This window comes from Pinus tabuliformis, chromosome 3_2 (genome assembly GCF_031772625.1).
Source record: "Pinus tabuliformis cultivar Carrire ecotype Pingquan chromosome 3_2, CPIR1, whole genome shotgun sequence".
In the NCBI taxonomy this organism is placed as follows: domain Eukaryota; kingdom Viridiplantae; phylum Streptophyta; class Pinopsida; order Pinales; family Pinaceae; genus Pinus; species Pinus tabuliformis.
Genome location: NC_142302.1, coordinates 1,224,496,735 through 1,224,521,827, shown reverse-complemented (window position 1 = coordinate 1,224,521,827; position 25,093 = coordinate 1,224,496,735).

The window sequence follows — 25,093 nt, the reverse complement described above, 5'->3', positions numbered from 1 at the left end:
GAAAAGGGCGATGCGATATTTGCATATCTGAATAAGCTCACCACCTGCAGGGATGATCTTGGAAGTGTAGGGATCATGACAGCCGATGATGAAATGGTGAGTCTTTCTCTCCTCGGTCTTTCTAAGAGCTGGCATAGCTACCAAGACTCAGTAAATGGAAGAGAGAAACTGCCAGATTGGGAACAACTTTGGTCGGATCTGATGTAGGAGGAGATAAGAAGAAGCACCAGAGATGGATCTTCATCAAAGCAAGATGATGAAGAAAATCTAGCCTTAGAGAGTAAGGCGAGGAAAGGGAAAGGGAAGGCTTCCCATTCCAAATCGTGTTCTTCCCATGGTGGGAAGAAGATTAACAAATCTAAAGTGCGATGCTTTCATTGTCATGAGGTGGGCCATTTTGCTTCGAATTGTCCACAGAAGAAATCCAAGAAGGGATCCTTGAAGGGATCAGATGATAAGGCACTGACCTCACAGTTCGAAATGGATTTCACGCTCATCGCATGCATGGTTTCATCAATGGTGGGATGTGTTTGGTACCTGGACAATGGAGCTTCATTCCACATGACCGGTGACAAGAGTCTATTTAGTACCTTAGAGGAGAAGGACCTCCAGATGCGCATAGAGATGGGCGATGATGGAAAGTACCGTGTTTCAGGTGAAGGTACGTTTGTGTTTTAGAGGGAGCAAGGAGCTCCTCTCACCTTGACTGATTTAAAGTATGTGCCTGGTCTGAAGATGAACCTTGTATCCGTCACTATTCTAGAATACAAAGGCTATGATGTAGTCTTTAGTAAAGGAAATGCATTCCTGAGGCATATCGGCATTGGACAGACCAAGAGGATTGGGATTCGAGTAAAGAATCTCTACAACCTGGAGGTAAATGACTATGCTGCATTGAGTTCCAAAGTAGAGTTGGTGCAAAGGCAAGATGTTGGAGAGCTATGGCATAGAAGATTGGGCCACTTGCACCATGGGGCCTTGAAGATCATGCAACAGATTTCTACTGACTTCCCAAGGAAAAACTGGAGCAAGTGGATACATGCAAAGGTTGTACCTTGGGTAAGTATGCAAAATCTTCCTTTCAGGATCGAGACAGTAGAGCTGGAGCAATCCTGGAGTGAGTTCATACAGATGTGTGTGGACCATTCTCTACAACCTCCACCACTAAAAAAAGGTACTATGTTATTTTTATTAATGATTTTTCTCGTAGATGTTGGATCTACTTCATGCAGAAGAAGGATAAAATATTCTCAAGGTTTTGTGAGTTCAAAGCCTTGGTTGAGAAAGAATCTGGAAAGAAAATAAGGGCCTTGCGAAGCAACAATGCTGGAGAGTATGTCTCCCAACAATTTAAGGACTTTTGTGCAGCAGAAGGAATCAAACGGGAGTTGACGGCACCCCATAACCCACAACAGAATGGGGTGGCCGAAAGGAAGAACAGATCGATTGTGGGAGCAGCTCGAGTGATGCTACATGACCAAAGCTTACCACTTCATTTGTGGGATGAGGCATGCAATACAACAATATACTTGCAGAATAGAAGGCCGCATCATATACTGGGGATGAAGACACCAGTGGAGGCTTTTTCAGGGAAGAGACCAGAAGTGAGTCACTTCAAGATATTTGGATCATCGGTTTATTTCCATGTGACCAAAGATGCTTGAAAGAAGCTAGAGCCAACAACTGAGTTGGGGATACTTGTGGGGTACACTAATACACCCCACAACTATCGGGTGTTCTTGCCTACCAGTCAGAGGACATTGGTACATAGAGATCTGAAGTTCAATGAGTAGAAGGCCATGTGAGTTTCCCTTGAGAGGGAGCTCAAGTTGCATGCAGAGGAGGAACTTTTGGTTCCTAAGGAGGAGGAGCCTCAGATTGATGTAGAGCAGCCGCATGCAGAGGATCCGGGAGTGGAGACATCCACTCATGCAGAGTCTTCTAGAGATTGGTGGAAACACTCAAGGGAAGCTGACAAATTGGTGATGGATGCGAGAGAGAATGTAATCATCCTCTCAGCACAGACAGAGGAGATCACCCAAGCGGTACACTGGTTACATGGCCCTGGTTGGGAAGTGTGTAGAGACCGAACCTTCTTCATTCGAGGAGGCAGTGCAGCAACCAGTCTGGGTTGATGCTATGGTGGAGGAGTACGACTCCATCATTCAGAATAGTGTTTGGGATGTTGTCCCAATACCGGAGGACAAGTCAGTGGTGAATTCCCGATGGCTTTACAAGGTAAAGCAAGCAGTTGATGGCAGTGTGGAGAAACATAAGGCAAGGTTTGTTGCCCATGGTTTCTCACAGGTCGAGGGGATCGACTATGATGAGACTTTTTCTCCTGTAGCAAGGTACTCATCTATCAGATTGATGTTGGCACTATCAGCTCAGATGGGTTGGAAGATCCATCAGATGGATGTGAAGATTGCATTCCTCAATGGCAAGATTGAGGAAGAGATGTACATTGAGCAACTGAAAGGATTCGGGACCTTCGATCATGAGTTGCATGTGTGCCGAATTAGGAGAGCTTTGTACGGGCTAAAACAAGCACCTCGTGCTTGGTACACCAGGATCGACAACTATTTCACCGGGTTGGGCTTCACAAAGAGTGAAGCGGATGCGAACCTTTACCACATCATGGTAGAAGGTAAGCCATTGATCATTGTTCTTTATGTTGATGATCTAATATTGACAGGTTATTATCATTTGATCAAGTCTTGCAAGGAGGACCTTGCAAGAGAGTTCGAGATGAAAGACATGGGTCTTATGCACTACTTTCTAGGCATGGAAGTGTGGCAAAAGGATGGGGAAGTGTTTGTGTCTTAAGGCAAGTATGCCAATGAGATACTCAGGCGATTCCACATGGAGAAATGAAAGCCCATGCAGACTCCTCTAGCAGGTAACTAGAGGAAGGAGGATGCTACTTCAGGTGAGGTAGTAGTTGCTATTATTTATCGGCAACTTGTGGGTTCATTGATGTATTTAGTGAACACATGACCAGATTTGTGCTTTGCGGTGAACCAGCTGAGTCAAGCTATGGTTCAGCCTACCAAGCTGTTTTGGAAGGTAGTGAAGCATGTGCTGAGATACCTCAGAGGCACATCTCAGTATGGATTGTGGTACAGACAGACAGAGGGAGTGAAGCTTCAGGGTTTCACAGATGCAGATTGGGCAGGGAGTCCATTAGATCATAAGAGAACTTCAGGAGGAATTTTCAACCTTGGTTCAGCTGTAGTTTCTTGGTACAACAAGAAACAGAGGTCAGTTGCACTTAGCTCAACAGAGGTTGAATACATGGTTTCCAGTCAGGCAACATGCGAGGCCATTTGGATGCGGAAAATTCTAGTTGGATTCTTTGGTTAGAGGATGGATCCAACTGTGATCTATTGTGAGAATTGGAGTTGTATCAAACTCTCTGAGAATCCAGTATTTCATGACAGGTCCAAGCACATCGATATCCGGTATCATCATCTTCGAGATTGTGTGGTGAAGAGGATCATGTTGTTGCTATATGTTTCGACCAAGGAGGAGGATGCAAATATTTTCACTAAGGCATTGTCAAAATACAAATTCGATTTCCACAGAGACAGGATTGGGGTCACAGATAATCCCTTTCTTGTTGAGAGGGAGTGTTGAAAATAGCAACAAGAAATGCTAAATATAGAAGTGCTAAAAATAGCATTGCTATAAATAGCATTTTGGGATACATTCCAATTTTAGTTAGTTCCTGAACTAAAATTAAGAATAAAATTCGAATTTGAACTTAGCAGCTGTTTGAAAAATAATCAATTAATTCATCTTGAGTTAATTAGTTGGAGAAAATCAAACATGAATTCTATGTGAAGACATGCAACAGTTTTCCCTTTGATTGAGGAAGTTATCCCTTAATTAAAGTGATCAAGATGAGTTGTACTTTGAGTTGTAATTAGTTAGCTTAGTTAATTGAGTTAAGTCCAGTTAGATTAGTTCCAACAGTTTGTGGAACTGATTGTGAGTTTAGTTAGTAATGCATGCATGCATGTAACTACTGTACTTCAGATAACTGAATATTCTCTCATAAATAACTCATGCATGTTAGTTCGGTCAGAGACCCAGTTGAGATCATATGATGGGACAATGTACTATCAGTTGCAGGAATATTCCATTGAGGACATCTCTTGCGTGCAAAAGGAATTCATTCCTTGAGGATTGCGCAGTTATTTCTGAGTTTGGTGAGTCATGTGAGAGGTGAATTCACACAAGTGGCAGCCAGAGGACCCAGGAGAAACTGCGCAAGGAAATAAGAGGCTTGGAGGACTGAGGGAAGGCATATGTTGTGTCTATTCAGTCTATGAGCAGCATTAAGGGATTATACTGAGAGTTGGATAGCTTGTGAGCTAAAGCTTTGTGTAATCCTGAGATATTTCCACTTGTATGATAATACAGATATTGGGGTTTTTAGCTGAGGCTTTCCCCAGAGTATTCTTCTGTGTTCATGTGCGATTGATTTCTCATTCTTTGTTATATGTGTTCTATTTGATCTTGCTCAAAATCGATTAAGCTTCCACAAGTTTGTTTGTAGAAGTAGATCAAGTATTTTGCTTTAGTATATTGCATTATCAAGTGATCTATAGTGGGAATTTCTACAATTGGTGTCATGCCTTTGAGTTTATGTGTTTATGAATCTTGCATGGAGCCATCTCGCTTGCCAATGGTGAACTTGGTTGCAAAGATTCTTGCAAGTAACCCTCGCTCTCTCCACATAGGTTGAAATTCTCGTTCTCTTTCAACCAACAAGAAATAACAATAGTTATACACATTGGTAAGCAAAGAACAATATCATAAATGTAAAAATAGATAAATAAACAATAATAATCACAAAGAACTGAAATCAAATTTGGACCCTTCGATAGTCCTTTCTCGTGCTATGGCGTTGCCGGAATAAGTGGCTTAGAAGGGTCTTCTTGGACTTCATTAGATATATTTTCATCTATGGGCTTGCTCTCATCCATGAGATAAGCGTTGAATGCGATTTGATTGCTCTAACTCACACAAGCATCTTCAATTCAAGGGGACGCACTAATATAGCTTTCTTTAGGAGATCCATAGAGGAGTAGCCAACTCCTCTGTGTTGTAATTCCTTCAATGGTATCCTATCTCCCATGTCGTTCTTTGTGAGCTTAATCATATAAAATCCAAACCCTAACTTCTTCCTTGCTTCCACAAATCAACTTTTCACAATTGAAGCTCCATATTTGGGTTAGGCAAGGATAACTAGCAGGGCCTAAGTGCATTAGGCACTGTCTTTCTCCTTCCAATGTCTTGGATGCATCCTTCACAAGGTTTGGAGAGTGTTCTTTCAATAAAGATCCTCAATCTTTTTTAAGCTCACTTTAAGTGTGAATTATTGCTTCATACCTAGAGGAGAATAACCAATCCATGCTCGCAACAACAATGCATAAAATATGCAACTACTTCTTTTATTAATCAATCAATCATCAAATACAACCACCAGGCTTTGCATTCATTTCCATATTCAGTTTGACAATGTGATCAGACTTGCATTTCTTGACCTAAGCAATGTTGGGTCCAAACACCGTAATGAAACTCACATATTCTCTTTATATTAGCATAAAGGTGAACATATTTCATAAAACCTTCAAAATTTTCATCCACGCTTATTGTTGGTGGTATTTCCAAAGAAAGGCTCACGTGTACACCATGTGTTTACACAATTTTTTGGAATCTTGTTATTTAAACAAATTTAGAAAATTTTTCACTTCCCATGAACTTATTTTGGCGTCCCTTCACATGACTTTTCTTCTCACATTCACGTGTGATTTGGACCTTTCCAAATATAATCTCATTTCCTAGTGTGAGATAGGTCATACTTTTGGAAAACAGAGTAGGTTGCATTTTGAGGGCACAGAGAAGGTCGCAGGCAGAGAGAGAGAGTTTCTTGGAAGAAAATGAGACCTGTGGAAACTTCAACAAGGAGAGTGATTTGCAGGGACCTCACAGTTGCAGAAGATGGCAGGTCAAACTAGCCACTAATTCTTCCATGAGCGATTTCGCGACTCAACGACCCTGGGTCGCATGGTCGCAGAGGAGGTCAGGTCGCATTTTCTGGCTATGTTTCCAGAGCCCAAGACTGCGACTTTGCAACTAATTGTGGAAGCACCCTTTAAATGGAATGGAGGTCGCAAAATTGCAGCTAGGCTAGGTCGCATTTTGTGGCTATGTTTTTAGAGTTCGAGACTGTGACTCTACGACCAATGTGGCAACAATCCTCAAATGGCACAGAGGTCGCAAAATTGTAATTAGGTCAAGTCACATTGAATTCTCAAATCCTAGGTCTTGCTCCGTGCCTTGAACAGGTTGAGAATTGCTCCATGCTAGGATCATCTACACTATTTGGGGAATGATGCCATCCAATGTCACTTTGCATGCATCCCTTACTAACAAGATGAAACTGTTCACTATTACTTATAGTATCCACAACAAAATATTGTCTTTTATCTCCTTGCCCAACAAAATGTGATGATGCTATGGTTTTTCTATATAGTTTTGACATGCCTCTCACAAAATAATTTCGAGCTAGGACCTACCCTATGTTGTGCCCAATAGTTGGCTTAGACTCTAAGTGACGTGATGACTATTCACCATGCCACGTGAAGCTGCAACCTCTAAGCCAGTCTCATAAAATTCTGCCTTACCATATAGATCAACTACGCGGGGGATACCTGGTGAACTTGTTGGACATACTGCACCTAAGAGTAGTGCATGAACGGAAAATGGTTTTTGATGTCAACCCTAAAGTAATCCTAAACATTATTGGGTGCATGTAACGTAGCTAAATTTCCCTTTAACACTCCTTTAATAGTGCATGACCTCTAACTGTATCTTTGTGTGATCTTTTGAATTGTCCATGCAATTAGTTTGTCAGATTCATCATGCATTTGTATCCTCTCTAAATCATTGCGTCCTTTTCTGTATGTGCATTCATCTATTTGACATATTCACTACTCGAGTTCCTAGATGTAAATTTCCATACGTCCAGATGTCATTGAGTTCTGGAAATAGCCGGCCTGTATGTATATATGTGTTCCACACATATTCTTTGTATCCTAGTTGTCCATCACAATTAATGTTACACAAGTCACATTCTTTGGGTGTTCCCATCAAGATAATCATTGAATCGATCTTTCATGCTTCGCTGACCTTCAGTTACATTGTGCCCATTCCGAGATTGTGTGTAATGGTAAACTCATGCTAGGAGTCTCAATCTCCCTTTGTGACTTGGCATTCCCATTTGAAGAGTCAAATTTGGTGGTAAAAGAAAACCTCTTCAATGCAATGCTTGAAATATTTTTTAAAGGTATAGTTTGAGATCACTTTCGAGTGCATAATTTGAACAACTTGACGTTGATTCCACCATAACCCTTCTCGCCATCCTTGAATGTGATGCGTATCCTTGTGCCGCTTTAACGAGAGGAATTTTAATAATTGCTCCATAATGAGTGCTTTCCTTATTCCTTGTAATAATGCTTAGGTTGAGAGAAAGACTATGGTGGAATTCTCTCTCTCTCTCTCTCTCTCTCTCTATCTATATATATATATATATATCTTCCATGCTTACGTATGCTCATTGTTAAAACCCTTAGGTCCACATTCGACATTATTTTGTCATAAATTTGCCTCGTTTGATATGTATCCAAGCCACCTTCCCTTGATCTCTTGAAGAGAAGATGAAACGAAACCAACTAGTTTACAAAATTCTATACACATGTATATATTTTGTATGTGATAAGACAAGATGTCTTTGTTCCATTACGATGCACATGGGAGAGAAAAACGTTGGAGGCTGCCTAGGACTTCTAATGTATCACTAAAACAACGCATCCCTTCCAACCCTGGTGCAATCGTGGAAATATGACCTAATAATGCCAAGGTGATTTTATGGTGTGCTATAAGTGCCTTTGTGGTTGTTGTCCTCTGAGATGACTCTAGGTTAGTTATTCATGCCAGAGCATCTAAAATGCTTTGTTTGTTTTTAAGGTTTATGGGTGAACAATGTTATGAATTATTGAAAACAGGTGCTTAAGCCTTAACAATTACTAAATTGAATGAAAGGGTTGCTATTTGTCTAACTATAGCTAATTGATTTAAAGTGAGTGAATAACAGAATTTTAATGAAATATAACTTGCTAAATATTCAGACAGAATATTTGATTGGTTATAAGAAAAGAATACAGGCGAACAACGTTTCCTGTAGAACAAATATATTTAAATGAATGGAGATTTATGTGATAGTTAATTGATATAGAGGAGCTTATAATAACAGATAGTCTTATAAACTAGTCCCTAGTTATTGCTGATAACTTCACAGGAGATTTAATACTGACTGATACTCAGTATGATCTTACCCAGATCTTTGCATAAAGACTTAAATACATGAAGAAAGACAATGAAATAAGCACATTTGAAAAACTCACTAGGAGACAAAACTATAGAAGGCAAATTCAAAATCCTTTCATTAACTTGGCAAATCTCGAGCTCGGTTACAATTTTGTTCTCAAAGCTCATCCAAGGGTTCAACCCTTAATAACTCGAAGGAGGAGTTATTTATACAATAGTTCTTCTAGATATTTAAAAAAAAAAATACAAAAGTAGTACACAACTATAGGAATTTCAAAATTGCTAAGTGTTGGCACTATCCTTTAGGAATTTGTTGGTGATGTGGTCCCCAATAAGTGCTGCCCATCTGTCTGTTAGTTGTCGATGAAAGTTACTCAATAACTTCACACAAGTGATCCCATCGGTCTTCACTTGGTATAGCAAGATTTACCAATTTCCTGTAAACTTCATCAACCTCGGTGTACTTCTCAAAAGTGGGCTTATTTACAAAAAGATGTTTAATCTCATGCTTAATAGTCAAGTCAAAATCTAAAGCTTCTAACATTTGTTTCCCTGTAATATGACCCTTTTTTGCAAAGTTTGCTTTATCAGTTCCTATAGTATAAAGCTTTTGGAAGTATTCTTCCAAACTGATCAACCTGTCATTTGGGTCCACTAATCATGGCAGTCCTCTCTGATTAAGTAAATTAAATATAAAATGAAACCTTCGAACATAAGTCTTCAAGGTTTGGCACTTAGTCTCTAACTGAGTCATAAGGTTCTTTTTCTATAACACCTTCTTGATATCAGGACTACCTATGCATGTCCATTTGATCAATTGGTGTATCTTATTAGCATAAAAAGAAAATACAATTTTCTTGTAATCAAAATAACCCTTAGGAAAAGGCACTTGAGCTTGCAGAAAAGCCATTTGCATTCTTCCCTTTTCGCTTTAAAGGGATGTCAACAACCTGTGTTGTGAAGTAGAAGTCTACTTCCAAAACTGTGCATAAAAATTTACTTTTAAAGCTTCATTCTTCTGTTTAATTTCAAGGAAATTAGTGAAGACATTTGGCTCCTTTATTTCACTTGGTCCTACAGATTGAGTGATCTCTAACAAATTTTGTGAAGCAGAAGAAGAAGATGGAGTAGTGATTACAAGTTCTTCTAACCCTATGGAAACCTGTGAATCATCCAAATTGATGATGATAGGCTCCTTTTGACCCTGAGTAGTAGTAGTATTAGTGCCTTTGGAGTCAGTCCTTGATTTCTTCTGATAGTGAATGAATTCTTTTTATCCAATTTCTGATGATGAAGATCCTTCTCTGGGCCTCTTGTCATGCTTGGTTTTAGAAGTAGGAGCCTGAAGAGTAGAAGGAGGTAAAACCTATTCACCTGCTTCTTTAAGAGTATTCTCTTCCCACTATTCTTGATTTCTTAACTTCTTAATCTCTGGTCTTGGTGTATGATTGTAAGGTGTGATTTTGAGTTCCACCCTTGAGTCTGAAATAATAATGAATAGGTCATAAGACCAGGTGAAGCTTGGTTGGAAACCCATTATTTTAGTATAGCATCTGCTTCTAAACCTACTGATCTAGCATTACAAATGAATGATCCTACCTGTGCCTTCATCTTGAACTGATATCTCCTCTTTCCTGAAATAAAATGAAGCTCATCCATATTCATCATTTGCCTAATATATTCTAAAGAGAAAATTCTCATTGGAACATATTTGGGCAACTTATATGGAGCCAATTCGCAACCATATACTCTGATCTTTATGTAGTTCTCGCAAAGATGCCATTAGCCTATTCTAACTTGATCACTGAGATGCAGGATCCTTTTGATTTCTGTACTGTACCTGGGTTCACTCTGACTATTGAGAAGTTGTGCAACTGGGTGAATGAAATAATCAATAAAGTCTGAAAATTTGAACTTAGTTGAGTTTTCCTAATCAATGAGGTCCACTGTGTGACTGCTTGAGTCTCTTGTTGATCATCCTACTTGAGAAAAATAATAGGTAATCTGTCTCCCTGCTGAAAAATAAACATATGAACTAGCACAAAGGAGTATGCAAACACTCCTTCAGCAGAGATATTCATCAACTGCTCATGCATAGATTCAGCCAAAAATTGACTGTAATTATACATGAAGGCAGGTTTGTTTTCTTTAGAAAAAATTGACAGATAGCTAGGATAGCTTCATCTAGCCATTGATTTGTTTGGTAGCCTAACAAGTAATACATTAAGGAAATTATATGCTTAGATCTCCCAGGTAACATGGATGTTGGATAAGGAGGATTCTTTTTAGGGAGCTCAACATCTTCAGGGAGAAAGATCTCAAAAATTTGAGCTCTTTGAGGGAAGGTGAGCTTATGATATAGGTCAATTAATGTTGCAGTGGAGAAAAAGCTAAGGGAATCATTTTCAGGGATCAAAAGCATTTTATTAATGGTTTCTGGGGTGATAGATATCATAATGTCTCCATTCTGAGCTACCATGGTTCTCTATAAAGGATTATACTTGGCTTGGCACCACATGACTAAATCAGGGAAGGAATAGGTCTAAGGAGACATATACATAGGCAAAAGGGATTCCCATAGGTTTATGTCATCTTCAGAATCAATGTAGGTTTGCTTCAACCAATTGTGCAATTCGAAAATATCAAATTCACATTCTGAGTTTGCAATCTTAAAATATTGGTCAGCTAATGGGATATGGTCCAGGTCTAAGGCATCAGAGGCCTTTGGGGTTTCCTATGCTGCAGAGGAACTGGGAGATGGCTTGTCTTTCTTCTTTGGAGCAATAATATATGAACTAAAATGGTGGACTGTAGAAAAGTTGCAGAGATACCTTCAGATTAAGCATATACTGTTACTGTAGGCTTGACAATGGCATGTCATCTTTAGAATCAATGTAGGTTTGTATCATCTAATTGTGAAATTCAAACATATCAAATACAGATTCTGCGTCTACAATCTTAAAATATTGGTCAGCTAATGGGATATGGTCCAGGTCTAACGCAGCAGAGGCCTTTAGGGTTTCCTATGCTGTAGAGGAACTGGCAGATGGCTTGTCTTTCTTCTTTGGAGCCATAATATCAGAACCAAAATGGTGGATGGCAGAAAAGTTGCAGAGATACCTTCAAATTATGCGTGTACTGTTACTGTAGGCTTGACAGTGGCATGAATCTATGAAAAAAGGAATAGTGAAGGAAACAGTGAAAGAGCAATTGAAGAAAGCAAGCGTAATGGGGCAAGGGATATTTATCATTGGATTAAGGCTATCGTTATAGGAAAGTCGTTAGTGATCGACTAATTTTGCATTTATGGATGAGGAGAACCAAAACAGGAAGCAATAAATGGTGGCAATGGATAGGTGGAAACAGGTAAATGGAAATGGGTGAGGACACGTGACATGGAGGGTTGGAGGTGGAAGGTGTGGGAGGTGTTACCGTTGGCGCGGCATCGGGAAGCATGGGAAGGTAGATAACGGATTTTAGAGGGGGGTAGTGGTAAGTGGTAAGGAGCGAGGGGGGTGTGAAGTGCGGAGGTGATGACACATTTGCAGGGGGCCCGTGCGGAAAACAACTTTTCACAACCTCCCAGCTGTTAACCCATATCATGGCAAGGGGGTGCGAAGTGGCTTCCGGCCATTGACTTGAGCGGGGAGGTGGATTGTCGTTGATTTCTGTATGCACTTTATTGCTTGCCGACAAATAACCTTTTATCGTATATGACTTTGACAAAAAAACATAAAAATGTTTATTTACAAGATAATTAATCACCCTTTATAGGTAATTAAGCGCTAATTAGAAATTGATCTATCTTGGGTGCATTTAGACTAGCAGCCCCTATTTTTCTAATTCACTAATTAAACCTAATCTAATATAACTTAGGCCAAAGTTTGAGCATATTAGGACATTTTTTAATCCTATTCTACCTTATCTTCTAATGTTCAACCAAGTTTAAACTGTTTGGTGAGCTTATTCACTAATCTAATACAAAAATTTAAATGATTTGATCAATGTTAAACAATTTGATCCAAATCAGAAGAAAAGGTTGTGGCATAACAACAAGCTACACACAAACCTTTATTTATTACAAGTGAAATTTATTTCATGAATTAGCATTCAAACAAACACACTTATACAATTTTTATTTTCATACCCTCTTTTATAAAATAAAAACTAACTTATTAAAAATAAATCATTTTACAACAGTGGCAATGCATCTAGAGAACAAGATAATGTTAAACAAGGTTATGGATTTATTCAACCATCCAGGGTTTCGCATGACAAGGATAATCTATAGATAAACCCTAATGAATTTGGAAGGGATGAGGATGATGGTGAGGCGAATTAATCAACAAAAGGGTATTCCCATAAACCCTAATGCTACTAATGTTATCATGCCTCGAGATAAGATGAGGAGGGAACTTTTCTTTTGACAATCTAGGGTTTCTCCTAAACCCTAATATGGTCAACCATAAGGAAAGCCAAATTAAAGTCATGCCCATCCACACATAGGTGCCTCCACTAATTGGAATTGTAAAAGATGGCTAAGGCATCAACCTCTGTTTTCTGCTTGTTTTGGATTTTGAGGGTGTCTAGCTGTTCACTAAGGCTCCCCAAAATGTCAGTTTTAAACTCATCAAACATATTGCCAATTTCTGCCCTACTTACAGATCCGGTTGCATATTTGTTTGCTCTAACAAAGGATCTCTTGGTCCTTTCCTAGTTTTAGATTTCCCTCTAGAGAGATGACCACATAGTTCTGCTATGTCACTCAATGGAAGTTGAGAGATGTCTCCCTTTCCCATCATGTTAAGGATATCTGTCCATTCATCTCTAATGGCCTTTAACAAAAGAGCTTTCAAATTTTCTTCATCTAAATTGATCTTTTTTGCTCTTTCAAATTGTAGTTGAATGTCTCCAGAAAATCCTCTAAGTTTTCATCTTTCTTTTGCATCATTTTGAATACCTCATCCTTATGATTAGTAGGCATACAATAATCCAAATATCTATCTAAAAATGTCTGTTTCATGTCATTCCAAGTTCTAATGGATTAAGTGACTAACCCCATAAACCATTTCAAAGCAGCCCCTTTTAGTGTTGAAGGGAACAATTTGAGTTTTTGAGAGTCTTCTAGATAGTCATAGGTTCTGCACAAGACTTCAAACTCAAACAAAAAAGTTTCAGGGTCCTCACTTCTCAACCCATAAAAGTTTGGGAGGATAGATGGTGAGATGTTTTTCATTGTGGTATGTGTTTCCTCATCTACTATAGGGAATCCAAATGAGTTATCTATTTCCCTATTTCCTCTGCCTCCTCCATTGTTACCTCTACCTCCTCCATTGTTTCCTCTACCTCTTCCTCTACCCCCTCCTCCAAACAATGAGAATTCTCCATCTTGTTCTTCTTCTGCCATTATAGTTTCTTCAGAGTCCTCTGGTTCTTCTATTAATGGATTATGGGAGAGAGTTTCTACTTCTTCCTCTTCACTAGGTATTCCTACTTCCTCAACTATAATAGGCTCCCCTGTAGAAGTGAAAAAGGTCTTCTCTCCTAGGTCTGTTTTAGTAGATGAAGTGGGAGAATCTTCTAACTGAGTTGCTACCCCTTGAATTTCAGGAATTCTAAGGCTGGGAGTATGAGGCTGGGATGGACGTGTATCTTTCCTAACTCTTGGTGGAGTAGGTGGAGTTGTGAAAATCGAACTTTTGACCCTAGCTATAAATCTACCCCTAGAATCTCTTTCTCTATGCATGTCATTATTTGTTTTGTTTTGTTTTGTTTGTTTGTTTGTTTGTTTTTTAAGAGATAAGGCTACCTAGTTACACGTCCCCAGCAATGGCACCAAAATGTTCAGTCAATTTAGTGTCCTAAATTGCTACATAAATTATCAATCTGGGTATTGTAAACTGATGAAGTGTAGTGCACTATATGTGCTAGATGACCCTTTCTTACCTCACTATTTTTGAGTTTATGTTTGTTTTGGGGTTTTGTTCTTTTGATTCCTAATGTTCTGCAATGTAAACAAAATCTTAATCTACTGCTGCTAAGAACCTAGAGAAATGAAATGAAAGTTAAAAGTGCTTTTAGGCCAATTTTGGAAGTAAAGTTTTTTAAACAAGAAAGTGAAAAACAGAGCTTCTCTTCTTGCTTTTATAATTGTTTCCAAAACATGAACTGAAAGGACTTTAAAACTACTATCTACTTAATTACAAAACTACAGTTTTAAATGAGAAAATAAAATGGCAACTATCTATGATAAATCCAAAAATGGAATACTGGAAATAAGATTACTTCTACTGTCGAATCTATTTGCAGAATTAAAGCTTAATAAACAACTGAAGATGGAACTGCAGCTAAACTAAGTGAAGAACTAAAAATGAAATTGCAATTATTTTATTATGAAAGTAAGGCTAAATGAAGTATTGTTGTCACTCTGCTACATAACTTAGGGAGAACTACCTCCTTATGATAGCAATCTTGAGAGATTTCATTCTTCATCATTCTAAGAAAAGTAAACATGAAAATGCAAAGAAAGTCTCACTCATAAATAAAACATTTCACCACTTAGTTTTAGGATTAACCTTCAACTAAAAGGGTTCTTGGAAATATCCATTTATATCATGAGTTACTAAACTGATAAGAAAATGACATTGAACTACTTAACTCAAAAACTAATGAATAATAATTGTAATGAAAGACTCATTCATAAATACAACATTTCACCATTTAGTTTGAGGATTAACCATCAACCAAAGGCTTTTGGAAACATTCATTTATATCATGAGTGACTACACTAATAAAAAAAAGACATTGAAAAACTTAATTTAAAATCTAGAAACTAAGGAACAACAGATGAAATAAATCGAATTATGCTACTGACATCAATTTCAAAACTACAGTTAAGAGACTAGAAAGCAATGAAAACTTAAAGGACTATTCTACGCTGGAATGCAACTACTCTGAGTTAGTGAAAACAAATGACACAAGCTGCAATATACACAGTGTTAGAAAATGATTATGAACATGATGAAAAACACAGTAAATGTACAATTAAACTAAGAAAGACAAACATAAATAAAATGTACAGAAATACAATGTACCCTTGACCATGCAGGGGCCCTCTGCAAGGTCTCGGATTATCAACACAGAATCAACACTTCACACGCTTCAGGTATCCATTGAAAACAGAGTTGTTATATTAAAACAGAGCACTGAGTTTCTCACACTACAAAGCGGAAATATGCACTATTACATAAGCAAAAACTTGAACTTCTTCTGCGTTCTAAACGCTGGTATTTATAGGAAAAATATACAACTGTTTGAAGAGAGAAGTCATCTACAACAAAACACGTAGACAAGTAATGTATCCAAAATTCTTGTCTTCAGTTGCCTTGAAACATAAATCTTCTAATAGTGGCTGTTGGATTTTGTTTATGCAGGTGGCGGATGAGGTCCTTGGCTTTAGGAGACTGCCTTGGATCCAACACTGAGAATCGTGCAAAAACAGAGTTCTACTAGCCATAGGTTTCTTTCGTTGACTTCCCTTTGACCAGGGTCCTTCTCATCGATCTTGGCCAAATGGATAGGATACCATCCATGTTCTGACGTTTTCCAAGGTACCCATGTGGTCCGTTTCCTCTCTTGACACCTGTAACCTACAAAAGTGTGGAGATGGCTGTGGAATAGCTGGTTAGCTGCGGAATGTGGCTGCGTTCCGTAGCTGAAAAACAAAAACCTATTCAAATAACAAACATAACAATATAACTTGTAAATCATTGAAATATACTCCTTGAGGCAATGTGTAATGGCTTATGATGATTAAGGATGCATTTTTCATGGAAAAGCAAAGGAAGAAGGATGAGAAAGTTGCTTAAGAAAGAGGCAGTTTTGGAACTCAACAGTACTCAAACAAGAAAATAATTTGGTTCTAAAAAGTATTTAAGATTGTCATGATCTGTTTTTACCTTTAATTGTCTTCCCATTAGGTAAGGTCGCCATTTCTTAAGTGCATTTAGTAATTCCAACATTTGCATATCATAAATAGCTTTGTGTAAATACTTTCCTTTTATTGGACGACTTTCAAAAGCAATGGGTCTTCCTTCTTGCATTAAAACAACACCAATTCCATTTCCTAAGGCATCACATTCTAAAATAAAGGTTTTTGTCAAGTCTAGCATAGCTAAGACTGGTGATTGGCACATTGCCTTTTTAAGATGTTCAAAGACCTTCGTTGTTTCTCGAGTCCAAGAAAATGAATCTTTGTTCAGTAATGTTGTTAGTGGTGTTGCTATTTTCCCATAATTCTAAACAAACTTCCGATAATACCCTGTCAACCAGAGAAATCCTCGCATATGCTTTATGGATGTGGGGATTTTCCATTCCTTAATGGCTTTGATTTTGCCAGGTTCTACCTTAACACCTTCATGAGATACAATATTACCCAGATATTCCACCTCCTATACTCCAAAGAAACATTTGGTGGTTTTTGCATATAATTGTTTCTCCTCCAATAGTTTGAGCACCCTGTCGATGTGTTGAACATTATCCTTCCAAGACTTGTTATAGATTAGTATATCATAAAAAAATACTAACACAAATTTTCTAAGGAAGGGTTTGAAAATGGAATTCATCAAACCTTGAAATGTAGAAGGTGCATTGGTAAGGCCAAAAGGCATGATCAAAAATTCATAATGACCCTCATGAGTTCTAAATGTTGTTTTCAAAATATCTTCAGTATTCATTCTGATTTGATGATATCCTGAACGAATATCCTACTTGGTGAAATAAATTGCTCCATGTAATTCATCCAATAATTCATCAATGACAGGAATGGGAAATTTATCTTTAATAGTGAGCTTCTTGAGTTCCTTATAATCTGGACACATGCGCCATGATCCATCCTTCTTGTGCACCAATACTACTGGAGAAGAGAAAAAACTTTGACTAGGTTGAATTATACTAGCCTCTAATATTTCTTCAACCATACGTTTAATTTCACTCTTTTGGTCATAGGGATATCTAGAAGGCCTGATGTTTGGAGGAATACTTCCTGGAATCAAATGAATAACATGATCTTGATCGCGAATAGGTAGGAGGCTTTTGGGAGTCTCAAATACCTTGCAATGATTGTCCAAGACTTTTTCGAGATCTTAAGAAATAAATGATTTCGATGTGGGAACCTCTAGTGAACATAATTGTGTGATTACACCTTGTTGTTCTTTCTTTAGAAGCTTTGTCATGCCGTTAGACCTGGTTATCTTTCCTAGTTTCCCTGTAATACCCCTTAATTCAACTTCCTTTCCTTCCCAAAAAAATTTCAAGCAAAGTTCTTTGAAAATTAAAAGCTATCGTACCCAAAGATTGTAGCCATTGGAGTCCTAGTACAACATCAACACCATCCACTGGAATAGAAACCCTTGGACTATTCAATACATACTCTCCCATGGATAGCTTGATATTATGGCACTTTCCAAAGCAATTTATGGTTCGTCCATTTGTAACCATCACTTGACACTTTGGTGCTAGATATAAGAAGCAATTCAATTATTTAGCTATCTTACAATGAACAAAATTATGTGTACTACCCAAATCAATCAACACTATTACCTTTTTCTTCTTGATATGTCCTTCTATCTTGAGAGTTTGAGGAGTGGTAATTCCTACCAATGCATTACAAGATATGGTCAGATTCATTTCTTCTTTCTCTAGTGTTGGTTCCTGGTGTATCCTCTTCTTTTGTCATTTCTTGTTCCTTTACCACCTCCTCTTCACAATCTATGTAAAATAATTTATTCTAAGCAGACTTATGACCTTTAGTGTATTTGCTATCACAACTGTGAAAAATCCCTTTTGCTCTTTTTCCTTCCAATTGTTGTGGTGTCAACCTTATAGGTTGTGGAAGGCTAGGGGCAACAACACTTCCATCTTTATAGTTGTGAGTGGTAGGATTCCTTGTTGCCATAATTTTGCTTTAAATCTTTCTTGCCAACCTGAATGCCTTCTCCAATGAATCAGGGTCCCAAAGGTGAACCTCATATTGGATGTTATCCTTTAAACACCTTATGGACACATCAATCATGTGTTCCTATGGAATATCATTTACCCTTATATTCAATTTTTGAAAGTCCTCAATGTGCTCCACCATTGAACCCTTTTGTTTGAGATTTATCAATTGACTAAAGAAGGTGTTGCTCGTTGTATCCTCATAATGTGCTATCATTTCCTCGGTAAAAATTGACTAATTGACAATTTTTTTATGAGAGAAAAACCATCAATACCATACAGACTAATTGGGTTCCAAATATAAAGTTGTAGTGCGTAACTTTTGTGTGTTTTGCACATTATGGAGATCAAAATATTGCTCCATCTGTAGTATCCATGTTACTGGATCCTTGCCATAAAACTTCCTCATATCTATCTTTGGAACGTGGTGGGTCTTCAATCCAACATTAGAGTCTATGAAATCATGATTAACATTTCATTTATTCTCATCATGAGTTTCCTTTACTACCTTTTTTCCATTAGGAAGCCTTTCTTGTAGCAACTTTGTCAAACCTTACTTAAAACCTTCGATGTCTTTATTCAAATCTTCAATGTTGCCTTTCAGTTTTGCTTCTATACCATTGATGCCATTCTTCAAACCATCAATCTTAGCTTCTGTTACTTTTTGTGAGAGTGAAATTTGTTGCACTTGGTCTCTTAATTTTGATATATCATGTTGTATTTCTTCCTCTTCTTCATGTGTCATAGTAGAGATTTCAAGGTGTTTCCATTTTATTTCTTCGGGTCATCAATTAATGATAATTATGCTTCACAATTCCCTTTGAATCACTTCAAACTACTTTATCAAACAAAACTTATGGAAAAAAAACTACATTTTTTTTTTAATTTTAATTTTAATTTTTAATTTTTGTTTTTTGTTTTTTATTTTTTATTTTATTTTATTTTTATTTTATTTTTATTATTTTTATTTTTTTATTATTTTATTATTTTATTTATATTTTATTTTTTATTTTTATTATTATTATTTATTTTTATTTTTTATTTTATTATTATTATTTTTTTTTTCGCTTGTAGGAGTTCGATATTGAATTTGATGTATCTATGTAATTACAAATCTCTAGAGTCTAGGATTTCTTCCTGTGGTATACCTCTGATTCCTCTTTCTAACCCCATAAGTTTGATCGATATTGGATTCTACAAGAAAGAGTTATTCCCAATCTCCCACGATGACCTGATTATAAACTGTTTCAGTAGAGTGAACTTGTACGAAGTTCCATGTGTCACTGTTTCGACCTTCGGCCCTGAAAATGATACCCATCAAAATTTAGTCTGTCCTCTTTCTATCATTCATACAAAGTTTGAATCCGATGCTTAGAGAGAAAGTTATGATGATTTTCCCAAGGTCACTTGTTTGAGATCAGATTCTGGAGCTCCCAATAACCCTAACTTCCTCGGGTCATATCTCAAAAAATATAGTGATACAAGATCTTAAATTCGTACACGAGGTTCAACAAGATTTCAGATCAAATGGGTTTTAAATTTAGCTTTTGCATCTTTGTATAAAAATATTTATAGTGAAAATTCCACATTGACATGTTTGAAGCAGCAAAACCCTAAAATCTAAACCTCTAATACCAAATGTTATGCAACCAACTAACAAAATAGAATAAGAGATAGATCAACGACTTAAAAATTAGTCTCTTTGAGGGGGAAACCTCCTTTACATTACACAAATGAACAATTATTGAGTGATACAAATGAAAAAATATCCTTTCTATATATAAGAGTCTAAAGGGTCACAATACAATCAGATCCGACATAGCAATAATAATGTAAGGGCAAAACAATAACAATAGTGTGCTTCTATGGGGCACAACAATAACAATGTGGGGACAATAGGACACAACAATAACAATAAGGGACTACAATGACAATAATAATGGGGGAATACACTAGTATTATAGGGACCTAACAAAATACCAGACAACCAATACAACCACCATGAGTAGGCATGGGAATTAGTGCCAAACATGAATAAAATAGTATTAATGCTGTTGAAACTTCAACTACATATCTTGAAATTGGTCAACACCCAATAGTGGAACATGGGATGGTCAGACCATTGCTTAATGCAAAACACTAGCCTCACTGCAACTCCACTCTACTAGCTACCAAGAGCTAAGTGCCTCTAGCTCTTAAGCATAAATCAATTATCTAATCCTAGCCTCAACTCGAGTACTAAAATATCCCCCTCTTTAGATGAGGCACGAGGGCCTACTTATAGAGATGAGGAGGGTGACCTTTCACCTCCTCTTGTGGCCTTTCATCTACCCTCATGACTCTTGGAATTCCTCCCTTCCTTGTCAAGCTTATTTCTTGTTACATGCTCATAGATATTAGCATCATGATAAGAAACATTTACATGGTTACAGAGGAGAATAGATGAGGAGAGTATGGAGGGCTCTTTGAAACCCTAAAATCCTTGTTGTTATTGGTGTCATGCCTTTGAGTTTGTTAGGTGTTTATGAATTTTGCATGGAGCCATATCGCTTGCCAATGGGAAACTTGGTTGCAAAACGTCTTGAAAGTAACCCTAGCTGTAGGTTTTAACCCCATTCAGAAATTCCCTACATACGAATTCTAAAAACAGAAAATAAACAATGGCGAGAGCATAACACATAAAGCAAATATACATAGAGAATTTCCCTTGCATCCCAAAACCGGGACTAGCAAATTGATTTTTCATTATATTCCTTTCAATGTTACAAGACATATATATACATGCCGAAGCATCCGTAAACCCTAATCCATTAACCCTGGATTACAACATAACCGCAGTTCCCTTGACCAGATCTAAATAATACCATGGATCGAAAACCATCCCGCCGAAAACCATGTGCAAAATCCATGCACAAAACCATAGGTAATATAGGGTTTGAAAGAAAAAAAAATCGTGCAAGGGAGACCCCTGCATAACCCCTAACAGGAGGATTGTCACCCCGCCATAACCCCCCGCTAGTCATGAAAGAATTTAAAACAACCCAACACTAGCTCTCTCCACATAGGTTGAAATTCTCATTCTCCTTTATCATGCAAGCAAATAACAATAGTTATACACATTGGTAATTGAAGAAAAATACCATAAATGTAAAAAATGATAAATAAACAGTAATAATCACGAAGAACCAAAATCAACTTTGTACCCATGGATAGTCCTTTATTGTGCTATGACATTTCCATAATAAGTGGCTTGGTAGGGTCTTCCTGGAATTCCTTAGATATATTTTCATCTATGGGCTTGCTCTCATCCATGAGACAAATGTTGCATGTGGTTTCATTGTTCTAACTCGCAGAAGCATCTTCAATTGAAGGGGATGCACTAATATAGCTTTCTTTAGGAAATCCATAGAGGAATAGCCCACCACTCCATGTTGTAATTCCTTCAATGGTATCCTATCTCCCATGTCGTTCTTCGTGAGTTTAATCATACAAAATCCAAACCCTAACTTCTTCCTTGCTTCCACAAAGCAAATTTGCACAATTGAAGCTTCATATGAGGGCTAGACAAAGAAAAATAGCAGGGCATAACTGCATTAGGAACTTTCTTTCTCCTTTCAATGTCTTGGAGGCATCCTTCATAAGGTTTGGAGAGCGCTCTTTCACTATAAATCCTTGAGCTTTTTGAAGCTCACTTTAAGTGTGAATTATTGCTTCATACCTAGAGGAGAATAGCCAGTCCATGCTCGCAAAAACAACGCATAAAAGATGAAACTACTTCTTTTATTAATCCACCGATCATCATTTCTAACCACTAGGCTTTGCATTCATTTCCATATTCAGTTTGACAACGTGATCAGGCCTGCATTTCTTGACCTCAACAATGTTGGGTCGAAACACCAAAAGGAAACTCACATATTCTCTTTATATTAGCATAAGGGTACATACATTTTGTAAAACCTTCAACATTCTCATCCACCCTTGTTGCTGGTGGTATTTCCAAAGCAAGGCTCATGCGTACACCATGTGTTTCTACAATTGTTTGGAATCTTGTTATTTAAACAAATTTAGAAAATTAGTCACTTCCCAGGAACTTATTTCGGTATCTCTTCAGATGAATTTTCTTCTCACGTTCACGTTTGATTTGGACCATTATAAATATAATCTCATTTCCTAGTGTGAGATAGGTCATACTTTTGGAAAACAAAGTAGGTGGCATTTTGAGGGCATAAAGAAGGTCGCAGGTAGAGAGAAAGTTTCTTCGAATAAAATGTGACATGTGGAAACTTCAACAAGGAGAGTGATTTGAAGGGACCGCATAGTCGCAGAAGATGGCAGGTCAAACTAGTCATTAATTCTTTCAAGAGTGATTTCACGACTCAGCGACCTTGGATTGCATGATCACAGAGGAGGTTAGGTCGCATTTTTGGCTATGTTTATAGAGCCTGGAGCTGCGACTTTGCAACTAATTATGGCAACACTCTTCAAAAGGAATGGAGGTCGCAAAATTGTAGCTAGGCCAGCGTAATATCCCTAACCCAGAATATTCCTCAAACCCTAGCAAAAACTCCAACCAAATATGTGCAAATGATATATAATCCAAAAGTGATAAAATAACTATGGAACAACATATAATAATGTAAACCGGAAATATATGCAGATACCCAAGAAATGCAGCGAAGAATGCTAAGCCATTTTATTATACTGAGTAATAAATGAGTACAAGAGATGATTAGACAGATGGCACCTCGACATGCACAAGGCAAGTGAAGAAATACTCTCAGAATGACAAGAATGGCCTTTCCGTGTGGATGCTACTGTTGTTACTAGAAAACAAATGATGATTTGGGGCTGCTCCCCTCCTTGGAAAAAGCTGAAACTCTGGATTCGAGCTCTACTCAAGAAACCCAGAAAAACCCAGAAAGCTTTCATGGAATGGCCTCACACTGATCTACGTCCCAGCCGCTGGAAAAGTGTAGTGCCGCTGCTGCTGCTGGAAATCAAATGAGGATTTGGGGCTGCTCCCCTCCTCAGAAAAGGCTAAAACTCTGGAATCAGACTCTACTCAAGAAATCTAGAAAAACCCAGAAAGCTTTTCTGAAATGGCTGATCCCCGAAAATCACCCCCTTGGGGTTCTGCGCAGTTCCTCAATGACGCTGATGAAACTACTGCTGAAATGCTGATGAAACTACTGCTGGAATGCCAATGGAAACACCTTTCCTGAGCAGGCACTCGAAGTCCCTCGGGGCTAAGGGTGAGATCTCCAAACAGAGACACTCAATGCACTAAACAATGCTGCAGACTAGCTAAACAACCAGCGTGCTCTAAATTGAAATGACTATCACAAATGCTCATAACCAGAATGATCCCAAATGAGGGGGTTCCTCTCTATTTTATAGCCTCTGCCTCTCACAATCCCTAGGCTCACTTTCTCCTGCGTGATCCCCTTCTTGCCATGTGTTCCTTCCCTCCTGCGCAGTCCCTCCATGTGTCTGCGTGGGCCCCATTTCTGCGTCCCCCTTTGGCCCCCTTGGTTCCCCCTTAAGTCACAACGTTGTGCTACCTAGGAAGTGACTTTTTATTCTAAAGTGAGTTATGTTCCCCCTTCCTCACTTTTTATTTACAAATAACTATAGAAGGCAAAAATCGAACAAAATCGAATATTCCAATTAGCCATAGCTAATTAGGAATATTACAACCAGGTTGCATTTTCTGGCTATATTTCTAGAGCCCGAGATAGCGACCAATGTGGCAACATGCCTGAAATGGAATGGAGGTCACAAAATGCAGTTAGGCCAGATCGCATTGAATTATCAAGTCTTGGGTCTTTCTCTACGACTTTTCGACTTGAACGGGTCGAGAGGTGCTCCATGTTGGGATCATCTATGCTATTTGGGGAATGATGCCATCCTATGTGACTTTGCATGCATCCCTTGCTAACAAGATGAAACTGTGCGCTATTACTTATTGTATTCACCACAAAATATTGTCTTTAATCTCCTTGCCCAACAAAAATGTGATGATGCTCTGGTTTTTTTGTATAGTTTTGGCATGCCTCTCACAGAGTAATTTAGAGCTAGGAACTACCCAATGTCATGCCTAACAATCGGCTTAAACTCTCGGTGACATGATGACTAGTCGCCATGCCACGTGAAGTTGCAACCTCCAAGATAGTCTCCACAAAATTCTGCTCTACCATATGGATCAACTACGCAGGGGATATCTGGTGAACTTGTTGGACAAACTTCACCCCATAGTAGTGCATGAGCGGAAAATGGTTTCAAAAGTCAACCCTAAAGCAATCTTAAACATTTTTGGGTGCATGTAACGAAACTACATTTCCCTCTAACGCTCCTTTCACAATGTGCGACCTCTAATTGTATCTTTCTGTGATCTTTTGAATTGTCCACCTGATTGGTTTGTCAAATTCGTCATGCATTTGTATCCTCTCTAAATCATTGCATCCTTTTCTGTATGGTGCATTCACCTATTTTTCATATCCACAACCTGAGTTGCCAGATGAAACTTTCCACGCGTCCATATGTCATTGAGTTCTAGAAATAGTTGGCCTGTATGTACATATGTGTTCAACACATATTCTTTTGATCCTAGTTGTCTAACACAATGAATGTTACACAAGTCACATTCTTTGGGTGTTTGAATCAAGATAATTGTTGAATCAATATTCCATGCTTCGTTGAC